The following is a 10,197-nucleotide window of genomic DNA, read 5'->3' on the forward strand; positions in this document are numbered from 1 at the left end:
GGGGGAGAGGGCCCGGGAGGCGGGCGCCGCGCCGCCCGCTGTCCTCTCCCTCGGCGCCGCCGCCGCCGCCCGCGGGGCCGGGACCCGATGCGGCGGGAGCCGCGCAGCCTAGAGAAGCCGAAGCGTGAGTAGATGGCGGGGAGGGCGGGCTCCGGGCGGGCGAGCTCCCGGCTCCTCTCTCGTACCCGGCCTCCGCCCGGTCCTCCTCCATCGCGCGGTCGCGGGAAGGCCGGGAAGGGCATGCAGGGCCCCACTCCCCGGGGTCGGGTGTCGGCTAGCGCCGCCGCCCTCACTCTTGCGGGGCCTTCCTTCCCGGAGCCGGGTGTCGGCTCGCAGGCGCGCGTCTTCTCTGTGCCTCCCCTGCGATCCAGGGACCGTGCGGCCTCTGCCGCCGCTCGGGGACGATGTCAGCCTCCGCTGTACGTGGGTAGACGGAGGACGAGCAGAGGGTTTGTGCAGCCTGCGTCTGGGGATAACAGAGTAGACTGCAGCCTGAAGCTCGTGCCTCCACTGCGCCTTTGTGCACACGCGGGGCGTGGGCTTGCGGGACCCTGGGGAAACCGGCTCGGGTAGATCCCAGGTAGCTTAGGTCTGGCCGTTGCCACTGCAACTTTTGAACCACTTTGGACCATATTGGAGGCTAGCCTCTCTTATTTGTTGACATCCTGTGATGTCGAATCTGTGCTTAATGATGCGTTGTAAGAAAAGTCCTGGGCCAAAAAAATAAAAGATACTGTGTTGCTAAATTAATTTGGACAAACCAAAACAGGGTGTTTTGAATAGTGGGCTCCCACTGCAACTGCAGTCCAAAAATTTACTACCATGTCTGTGAATTCAAGTTGTAAGGTATTTTTGTTTCAAACTAAAGCGTTGGGTTCTGATTGACAGCGTAGATCACGGTCTAAATAAACATCACGTGTTCTGGAAATTTTTAATTACCAGATTTAACTGTTCTGCAGTATCCTCAGTCAAAATTATCTGAAAGGATACGGTTGGTTTGATGTTTGGTTTTGTTTTTTGGTTTGGATTTTGTTGACTTTTAGGGTTTTTTTTTTTTCTCTTTTTTCTTTTTTTTTTTTAATCTCATGTTGTAGGACTTTTTAAAGGGAGATAATAGAAAATATGTATTCATCCATACCTTTTTAAAAAATTGTTCATTTTTCAAAATAGTATGCCCATTTTAAAAAAAAAATCACAGAAATGAGTGATTGAAACAAATGGTACCGCATCAGAATAGTAATATCTTCAGAAGGAAACTAAGGTAACAAATGTTGCTATTTTATTGATGACAGCAGAATGCTTGAAAGCATGCCTGCCCAAATGGAAGGAATTAAAAGATGAACACACAGACACAAAAACAATTGAGTTTATCTAAGGTTTTTAAAGTTTCAGGCAAGTCGGGTGTAGATTAAAGATGAGTCATCGAGGACAGGTAGCTAAGTAGAGCAGTGAGTTTGTGAGAGGGTATTCCCTTGAGAGCTCGATTTGTAGAAGACTGGTAACAGCACCTGCAGGTCTTAGAGACCTTGCTTCCTTCCTGCCATAAGGGCCTCTATCCCCAATCACTACTCCCTTCAAAAACCATCTAAATTTAGAAAGAGAATACTCATATAAAGTAGGCGGTGATAACTTTTTAAAGACAGATTACTGTCTTAGTTTCCTCTACTAAATAGAGAGTTTAAACAGTTGCAGTCATTACAGAGCCTTTGCTCTGTTGGTCTGTTTATTTGAAGAGAGGGAACTTAATCCTGTTTGATCTCTTTAGTAGCTCCAGTGGCATTAAAAGGATCTGTTCTTTCTATTTTACTCTTCTATAGCTCAGATTCCAGAGTGGGGCAATCTTTAAAGAAAGTGTTTATGAAGCATCATAAAAGATTTCCCCTCCACAAAAAATATTAAGGATCTTTAAAGTTATCCAGCCTCAGAAATCTTAGAATATCATAGTTTGTTGTGTAAGATGTAGTCAAGTAGGGTTTTTAAAACGTCTGGTTTCTTCTAAGGGTTTTGTTGTTGTTTTTTTGTTGTTGTTTTTTGTTGTCATTTTTCCTGTGCTATGTAGAGAGAAAGCAATGTCAGTTTCCCTAGGAAGTGATATTCTAATGTGAGGCCAGACAGGTAGGAAGAGAGACTAATTGACAAAAACCAGTATTTTCTGACTACTTTGGCTTCTTGTCGGGGTCATTGCTCAGTTAATAGAGCTGGGAAACAGGGCTCAAAGACGTTTAATTAAGATCACCTTTTATTTTTTAGATTTGCAGCAGTACCTGTGTAATTATGTATACTTCTAGGTTTTTGGTTGGTTGGTTTAGTTTATTTGTTTAGAGGAAGAATTGTGTAGTTAGTGCTGCTGTTACTGAGCTGGGGTCTTGCAGTGTCGTTTATGGCCTGCAAGTAAGGTACTTTGGCCTTGGTTTTGCTAGGATCACCAGGATCCACCGCCTGGCCTGGCCTGGCCTCTTAAAGCTTCAGCAGTACTTTTCAGTCCTGACCACACAGTCATCCTAGGGAACAGTTTTAAAATTGTGATAGATTCTGATGTACTTTTTCTGACATGGAGCCAGACCTGGTTTTGTTGTTGTTTTAAAAGTTCGTGAAATCTAATGGACAGGATTGGGAAGGCCTGCCTCTCGAGGGCCTGTTTGACTTGACTTGGTCCTCATTTCTCCCTTCCCTCCCATACTGCAGCTCCCTGGCCTTTGCTCTCCTGTGCAGATGCCTCTTGCACTTCCTGCAACACTGGTCCTCTCAGTCTTGCTTCCCTGGCTGTCTGACTCCTCTCATCTTTCACACTGCCTCCTTTGAAAAGTGCGGTTTGGGTTAGGTATTCCTGCTTCCTGTTCCCATGGCGTCTTGTCCCCCAGTGTAACCAAATTTCCTCACTGCATTGTCATCTGTTTGTGTCCTCTATCAGGATGTGAATTTCAGGAGGATGGGGACTGGGTCTGTCAGATACACAGTCATGCTAAACCCAGTAACAGTAGCACATTGTAGGCAGTTGGGTGAACAGCACTTTGATGATATTTCTTTATAATGTGTAATAATTCATAAGTATCAATTAAGTTTTTCTTGCTGCCAAATGCCTTTAACTTTTTTTCCTTTAAAAGTATGTGTCCTTGAAGTTTCTCTTCACATGGATTTAATTTAGAGACATTTGAGAGGTTATAAATTATATCAAGTAGCTCTCCATTCCAAACACACACATGCATATTGGCAGCATATGGACCATTACTAGGTCCACTGGACTGGAACCATGGAGACGTGCATGCATTCAGATCTTCCTTCCCCCTTATATGTTGTGTTTGTGGGGAAGTTTTGAACTCTTCAGCCTTTGTCATCTTCTCTCTCAGACTGTTAGATGTTCTTTGTAGTACTCAGTGATCTAGCCTTAAAATTTAGGGCAGCAAAGATAGCCTTGAAATCTGATGTGTTCTAAACCTTGCTCCTGTCAGTGCTTCCTGGCAGAACTGCTTTGGACAGAAGTTCTAAACTGTGTAATGGGGGTGTTACTGCTCAGTCGAGAGGGTGAGTTCAGTTCAGATCCAGGAGAGTTTTCCACTGATTAGTCCAAACAGTTCATTTCCGTTAGGGAAGAAGGTGTCTTCTCTTTCTCAGAATGAAAGTGTCTGTATAGTAAGTTCCATTTCCCACTTTTCTAACTGATGGCACTGCAAGTGTGACTAGGGGCCCAAACCGTTGTGACTTTTGGTTTTGTTTTCTTAGAACCCCATTCATCTTCTAGGGTTGGTCAGTCTGAATGGAAACCCATGGTGACTAGATAGCAAGTGCCAGTCTGCTAGTGCACATGTGAAGTGATGAGCTTGCAGATCTCTCAGCCTGAGCAAAGTAAGATTTGATACTCACAAGAAGGGAACAAATTAAAAGTCACAGTGACTTACAAAATAAGTCTCAAAGACTTTGAAATCTCCTTACAAGTCAGACCATTATTGAGTAATTTCTAAGTGATAAAGGAAATACAGGAAGAATTGATCTCAGGGCTAATTCTAGAAGCTAGGCACTAAGCATGTTCCCACTGTGCAGACAGAAAGTAGTGGGGAGACACTTTTGAAATAAAAGTTAAGAATGATGGTTAGGAGGAACTGAGGTATTTGCATGGAACAGGTAAATACTAGACAACCTGACAGTGAAGTCTGAGGGTCCACCATGAAGCCTAGGTTACTGACATTCATGGCTCCATGTTAGATACACTGTAATATACCTCAAGGTTCAACCTTGAATGTCTGAATGAGGACCCTAGTTAAGGAACTTGTTGGTATTCATTCCTTCTCCATGTGCCTGTTCACTTTAGGGAGTTGAGACTTGGAGCAATGTAGTGAAGCGTTTTAAAGCTAATGGTAGAAGAAGTGGCTTCCGGTAAAGGCGTCTTTCCCTCAAAGTCAGGGTGTCCACATCGAGCTCTTTCTGCTGGGTATGAAGAGCTCTGATTGGAGGAGCTGCAGAGATGGCTCAGCAGGTAGGACCTCTGGAGAGACAGTCCAGAGGTCCTTTCCCAGCAACCCCTGTACCTCTAGCTCAGGGCAGATCCTCTGTGGGCATTAGCCCTTGTGTGTACATACTCACATGTAATGAAAAACAGTAAAAGGTAAATAAGTCTTAAAAATAAAGAGCTCTGGTCTCAGTGCCTGATACCCTCATGGCTGCTCTGTGTCTGGGGACAGACAGCAGGACCTTTGGACTCGCGTGCTTCAGTATAGTGTGTTCAGTATAGTGTGCTCAGTATAGTGTGTTGCTTGCTGAGTCATTAATGTATTGAGGAGAAAATTGAAGTTATTTCCCGAGCTCTGGCATAAAACCATTTAGGGGAAAAAATTATTTAGGGAATAATATACAAATGATTATTTTAAATTTATATATAATGCTAGAATAATGTGTTTTCTATTTGGCTTAGAAATTTAAGTGCTTGATTTTGGTAGTTAGCATAACAATTTGTCTAAATTATGCTAGTTGATAAATAATTACCTTTCAGTAACTTTTAGCATATAATTGGATTTATAACAGAGGAGTCTTTCTGTCAAGGTCCTTGTAGCCATCTGAAATAAAATTTTTGGTCTGTTTATACATCTTTATGTCACTGATTTTTTTTTTTTTTTAAGAGTTTGCCATGCAGCTCACAGTGCCTGGAACTCAGTATATAGACCACATAGCCTTCAATCTGCTTTGATCCTTTTGTCTCACCTTCCATAATGCTGGAATGATAGGCATAAGCTGCCACACCAGCTTTAAATAAGCTATTTTTAAAAACTCTTAAGAACTCCTAAGGGACCACACGTGGGAGGCAGGCACAGTTGAGGTTTTTGTTGTGTGTTTAGTAGATGATAGAGAAGATCGTGTGTGCTGTGAGTCTGGACAGTGTTGTGACACTGGCTCTAGTCACTGGTGATACTAAGACTGACAGAGAGTGGTTCCGTCACCTACCTTGGGAATGTCAGGTAGTATTGACCATCAGCCAAAGAAGAGGGAGGAGAAAACTCTACACATTCATTTTAGGTTCTGGAGACAGAAGCGGGTGGATCTCTTCGTTCAAGGCCAACCTGGTCTATATATTGAGTTCCAGGCCTGCCAAAGCTACAGCATAATAAGACTCGGCTGGGGGTGGGGGGAGAGACTGATTTTAAAATTTGGGAACATTTGGAAATCAAAATACTTTTTAATTCTATCAGTTAGTAGCTGTACACTTGAAAACGTAGTTTAAGAAAAAATTATGCCAGTTGTAGGTCATCTATTCAGTGTATATGTGAAGTATCTAAACTTTTGGTGTGGAGAGATGGCATTGGTTAAGAATGCTTACTGCTGTCTACGGCCATACCACCCTGAACGCGCCCGATCTCATCTGATGTCGGAAGCTAAGCAGGGTCGGGCCTGGTTAGTACTTGGATGGGAGACCGCCTGGGAATACCGTGTGCTGTAGGCTTTGCCAGGCAGTGGTGGCGCACGCCTTTAATCCCAGCACTTGGGAGGCAGACGCAGGCGGTCTACAGAATGAGTTCCAGGACAGCCAGGGCTACACAGAGAAACCCTGTCTCAAAAAACCAAAAAAAAAAAAAAAAAAAAAAAAAAGAATGCTTACTGCTGCCTTTCGGAGGCCCTTACTTTGGTTACCCACATCCATGGTACAAGGCTCACAGTGCCAGGAGCTCCAGTGTCTCTGGCCTCTGTAGGCATTTGCTCATGAGCACATACCCGCATGCAGACATGCATATACAACTTAAAAAGAAAGAGAAACACTGTTTTAAAGTTGTTCATAAATTGCATATTTCTATTTCTGTCTGGAGGAATTTTTTTTAAAAAACAAAGATTGATAGTTTAAGGAAGGCTGGGCTGGGAGAAGACAGCATTGTGTCAGATTTCTGAGTGCTGGAATTCTGCATTTAGCTTTTAACTTGGCCATGTGGCCTTGGATCTTGGCTTTTCAGAGTGCTTATCATTTTTTACCTGGAAAGTGTCTGAAGTTCTTTACAATCCAGACTGTGGGACTCCTAAGTACACAAGGTCTGTTTCAGATTTCAGAGTGAGCAAACTGCTCCCTAGAGGGAGTTTAGTTTAGTTCCTCTATTTTTCAGAAGCTTAAAAAAATGTATTGTTGTAAGTTTGTACATATTTGAAAGCTTTTGTGTGAAATTCTGTGGCTGTCACTGGAAAAAACCTCCCTCCCTATATCAGTAACTGGAAAACCAAGCTTATGGCAGGTGTGGTCATTTCACTCACTGGCACAGGGAGCTGTCAGATGGGTGACAGGCATTGAGAGTAGGTCACCGGTGTATGTCAGTGGCCAAAGCAGGAAGCCAGGACACTAGTCACAGCACTCTTAATAGCCACTGAACGTCAACTTACTGTTAAAGACTTCTAGGAAAATATGTTCCCTAGCTTCTCTTGGTAATCCAATGGCACCAGGTAGTTTTGAATCTTGGAAACATCCAGAGGCACAGCAAGCTTTTCTAGGTCTATCCTCAGTTGTGCTGACAAGCACATGGAAAGATGGCAACAGCCATTGCCCTCTGTCAGGCATGCTGCTTCTGCTGCGGACTCGTTTCTGTGAGTGTTGAGACCAGCTTCTGCTTGTGGTATTGTCACTCAGCTAACCTCTCAGGCAGTGCAATATTTAGGCTTGTTTTGAGTGTGTACTTGATTTTCAGCATGCTAAAGCTGATTTCTGTGGCTTATTTTTCTTTGAGAGCTCTTGCTTTCCCAGATGCTTTTCATGATGGACTTGATGCAGATCTAGACTTGAAGTACTATTGGATTTCACAATTTACTCACTGCCTTTGGCCTAAGATCGGATGAATTGTTCTGTTTTCTTTAGGAAAGCTGTTGGCAGCACCAAAAATGTTGGAGATTTTTTGTTTTCTTTTCACCAAGTTAGCTACTGTTCTGTGAATCCAGGTTTATGAAATACAGACAGCATCAATTGTAAGGCATGTTAATGGGAAAAATTATGGGGAAAACATTGAAAACCTTGACGGCTTTATCTGAAATGAAACCATGTGTTATGGGTGGGGGGAGGAAGGGTCAAATCCACAGGGAGTCCTTGCAGAGGTTTCCTGAAAGTTTGCCATCTCTTGTTATTTGCAGCTGATGCTCTTAGAGGTGATGTGTTAAAGCATTTGTGAAATGGGGATTTTGTATTGATTTTTCTAAAAGTCAAATGTGACTTTTTCAAAGCAGTTTGTAGCTTGCCTTTATAGTAGGAAGAAACCAACCAGTAGCTCTTTACTGGAGTGACTAGCCTTCGGTTTCCTTAGTAGTAGTACAAGATTCCCAGGTCTGCCAAATTGTTTTTTAATTAAAAATCTGAAAATTTATTACTGTGTGTGTGGATATACATGTTAAGTCAGACAGGTGGGGTTAGAGGACAACTTAGTGGAGTTGGCTCTTTCCCTTGTAGAGAGAATCTCTTGTGCACTGTGTAAAAGCACTCACCTGGGGCTGGAGAGATGGCTCAGCAGTTAAAAACATTGGTTGCTCTTCTAAAGAACCAAGGTTAAAATCCCAGCACCCACTTGGCAGTTCACAGGTGTCGGTAATTCCAGTTCCAGGGGATCTGACACCCTCACAGACATGCATGGAGACAGAATAGTATTCTCACCTGTCAAGAAAACCTATGGCCCCCAGTTATGCTCCCTCTATGTTTTTAGGGGTCCAGGAGATTAAAATTGGGTTGCAGATACGCATGCCAAATGCCTTTATTCACTGAGCCATGTTACCACAAATATGGCTCACAAATCATTTTTATTTAAGTAAAGCTCATATACTGCTTCTAAAGCATGGTTGGATATATTTGTGGTAGTCTTTATTGAGGATAGCATCCCAAATGTGCAGGTTAGTACACTCCTGCAGATAAGTTTTCCCCAGCAAAGATTAGGGTGAGTAATGTGGCAAAGCTGAGGTACATGGAAGTCAGGACAGCTCAGAAAGTAAGAGGCTAACCAGTGTGCTAGGTTGCTTGGTTAAGAGCACATACTCTAAACCAGAGGAGTGCACTGGGGAAATGATTTAGTCTGTCACGGTTATATAGTCTCTGAGTGATATATGTCTTCTCATTTGAAAAACCAACAGCTTTTTTTCATGCCATGACTGCCAGAGTCATAATAAAACAGGAAAGCATTTAGGAGTGCCCAGCACACACTGTACACTCAGTAACAGCTCCTGAGCACTTTGAGAGTAGGGACCACATTTTTTTTTTTTTTTTGGTTTTTCGAGACAGGGTTTCTCTGTGTAGCCCTGGCTGTCCTGGAACTTACTCTGTAGACCAGGCTGTCTTCGAACTCAGAAATCCGCCTGCATCTGCATCCCAAGTGCTGGGATTAAAGGTGTGCTCCACCACTGCCCGGCAAGGACCACATCTTATTCGTTCATTTTGGAGTTGTTAACATTGTGCAGTGAGTTGAATTCTATTCTGAGAATGTTGTGCTGGGTCCTGGCTCTTGGTAGCTAGTGTATACTGTCTTCTAACAAGCTTAGAATACTAGTCAGTTCTTTACTTCTTAATTTCTGTTCCATTAACATATTAATACTTGATAGGAGTGTCGAATGAGTGGACAGCAAGTATTAAGGGAATAGATTTAGATTTCTTTCATGTTGGACTCAGGATTCCTTAGGCCAGGGCTTCTCTGTCTACCCTCAGGCTCTCAGCAACCCCAGCTAATACTTGGAAGCGGCACTTGTTTGTGCATCTGGTTGGTCCTTTCCCATGTTCATATACTAAACTTCATAGTCATGTCCTGTGGGCACATGTGACAGGACTTACATGCAGTTCCCATTGGATTAGAATCTGTATTAGATATTGGATCTTGCATATGTAGGGTTTCTTCATTTATTTCATATACATGGACTAGACATCACATAACTTTATGACCCCATTATGTGAAAATAAGGAAGGCAGCCATGTGGTTTATTTCCATGTGTTTAATCTGTTTCCCTTTAATCTCTAAAACAGCTGTGGCACAGATTTCTGTCATGTCATCTCCCTGGGATTATTAGTGTTATGGGTGCTTGGATTTAAGTTCTACAAAGCGGGTGTTTCTGTTTTCTCACCTCACTTTGAGCAGTTTGGGCTGTGCTGCTCTTGATGAGTTACACAGTCACTTTCAAGGTTATGATCCCATGGTGGCGTATCTCTCATAAGCCTGGAAAATCTATGTGCTTTAAATTTGTTTATTACATACTTACTGGGGTGGAGGGGGTGTTAGGGAGCTCATGACATGTCATACAAATAGAGGTCAGAGGACAACTTGCAGGAGTCATTTCTCTTCACCATGTGGGTACCAGGGATCACATGCTATGTTGTCTGGCTTCGTGGCAGACCTTTCATCCACTGAGCCATGTGCCAACCCAATCTACATGCTTTTTTTAAAAAAAATGTGTTACTGTTTTACATCAGTAATTTGTCATAATTACTGAATATTCTCATTGTCATGTGATTTAAAGACTGAGTTTATTGATACTTCCAGATACTTTTACTGTTTATGAAACTGTAGAATTTAGAGACCAATGTGCATGTGCAGACAGTGTGACTTGAGACTGCCCCAGTACTAGTGGCAGAGCTTGCTTCCTTCTGTGCCTTAGGCTGCCATGAAGATACACTTTTCTAGTTCCACCATCTGGGAGGCTGAGGCAAGAAGATCTGTTCAAAGCGCTCTCTCTCTCTCTCTCTCTCTCTCTCTCTCTCTCTCTCTCTCTCTC

At 43.0% G+C, this 10,197-nt stretch overlaps 1 protein-coding gene and 1 non-coding gene across 2 annotated transcripts in view; both read left to right on the forward strand.

Annotated features, from left to right (window-relative positions):
• Positions 1 to 80: 80 nt before the first annotated feature.
• Pik3ca (phosphatidylinositol-4,5-bisphosphate 3-kinase catalytic subunit alpha) overlaps positions 81 to 10,197 on the forward strand; it is a 73,078-nt gene continuing 62,961 nt past the window's right edge. Inside the window, exon 1 of the mRNA XM_028762676.1 lies at positions 81 to 124. The gene's annotated coding sequence lies outside the window, so the exon portion shown is untranslated. The remainder of the gene's footprint in view (positions 125 to 10,197) is intronic.
• On the forward strand, positions 5,811 to 5,929 carry LOC114619208. The gene has a single exon (XR_003711085.1). It is a non-coding gene; the product is annotated as a 5S ribosomal RNA (ribosomal RNA).

Source organism: Grammomys surdaster, unplaced genomic scaffold, assembly GCF_004785775.1.
Source record: "Grammomys surdaster isolate TR1022 unplaced genomic scaffold, NIH_TR_1.0 62, whole genome shotgun sequence".
NCBI lineage: Eukaryota > Metazoa > Chordata > Mammalia > Rodentia > Muridae > Grammomys > Grammomys surdaster.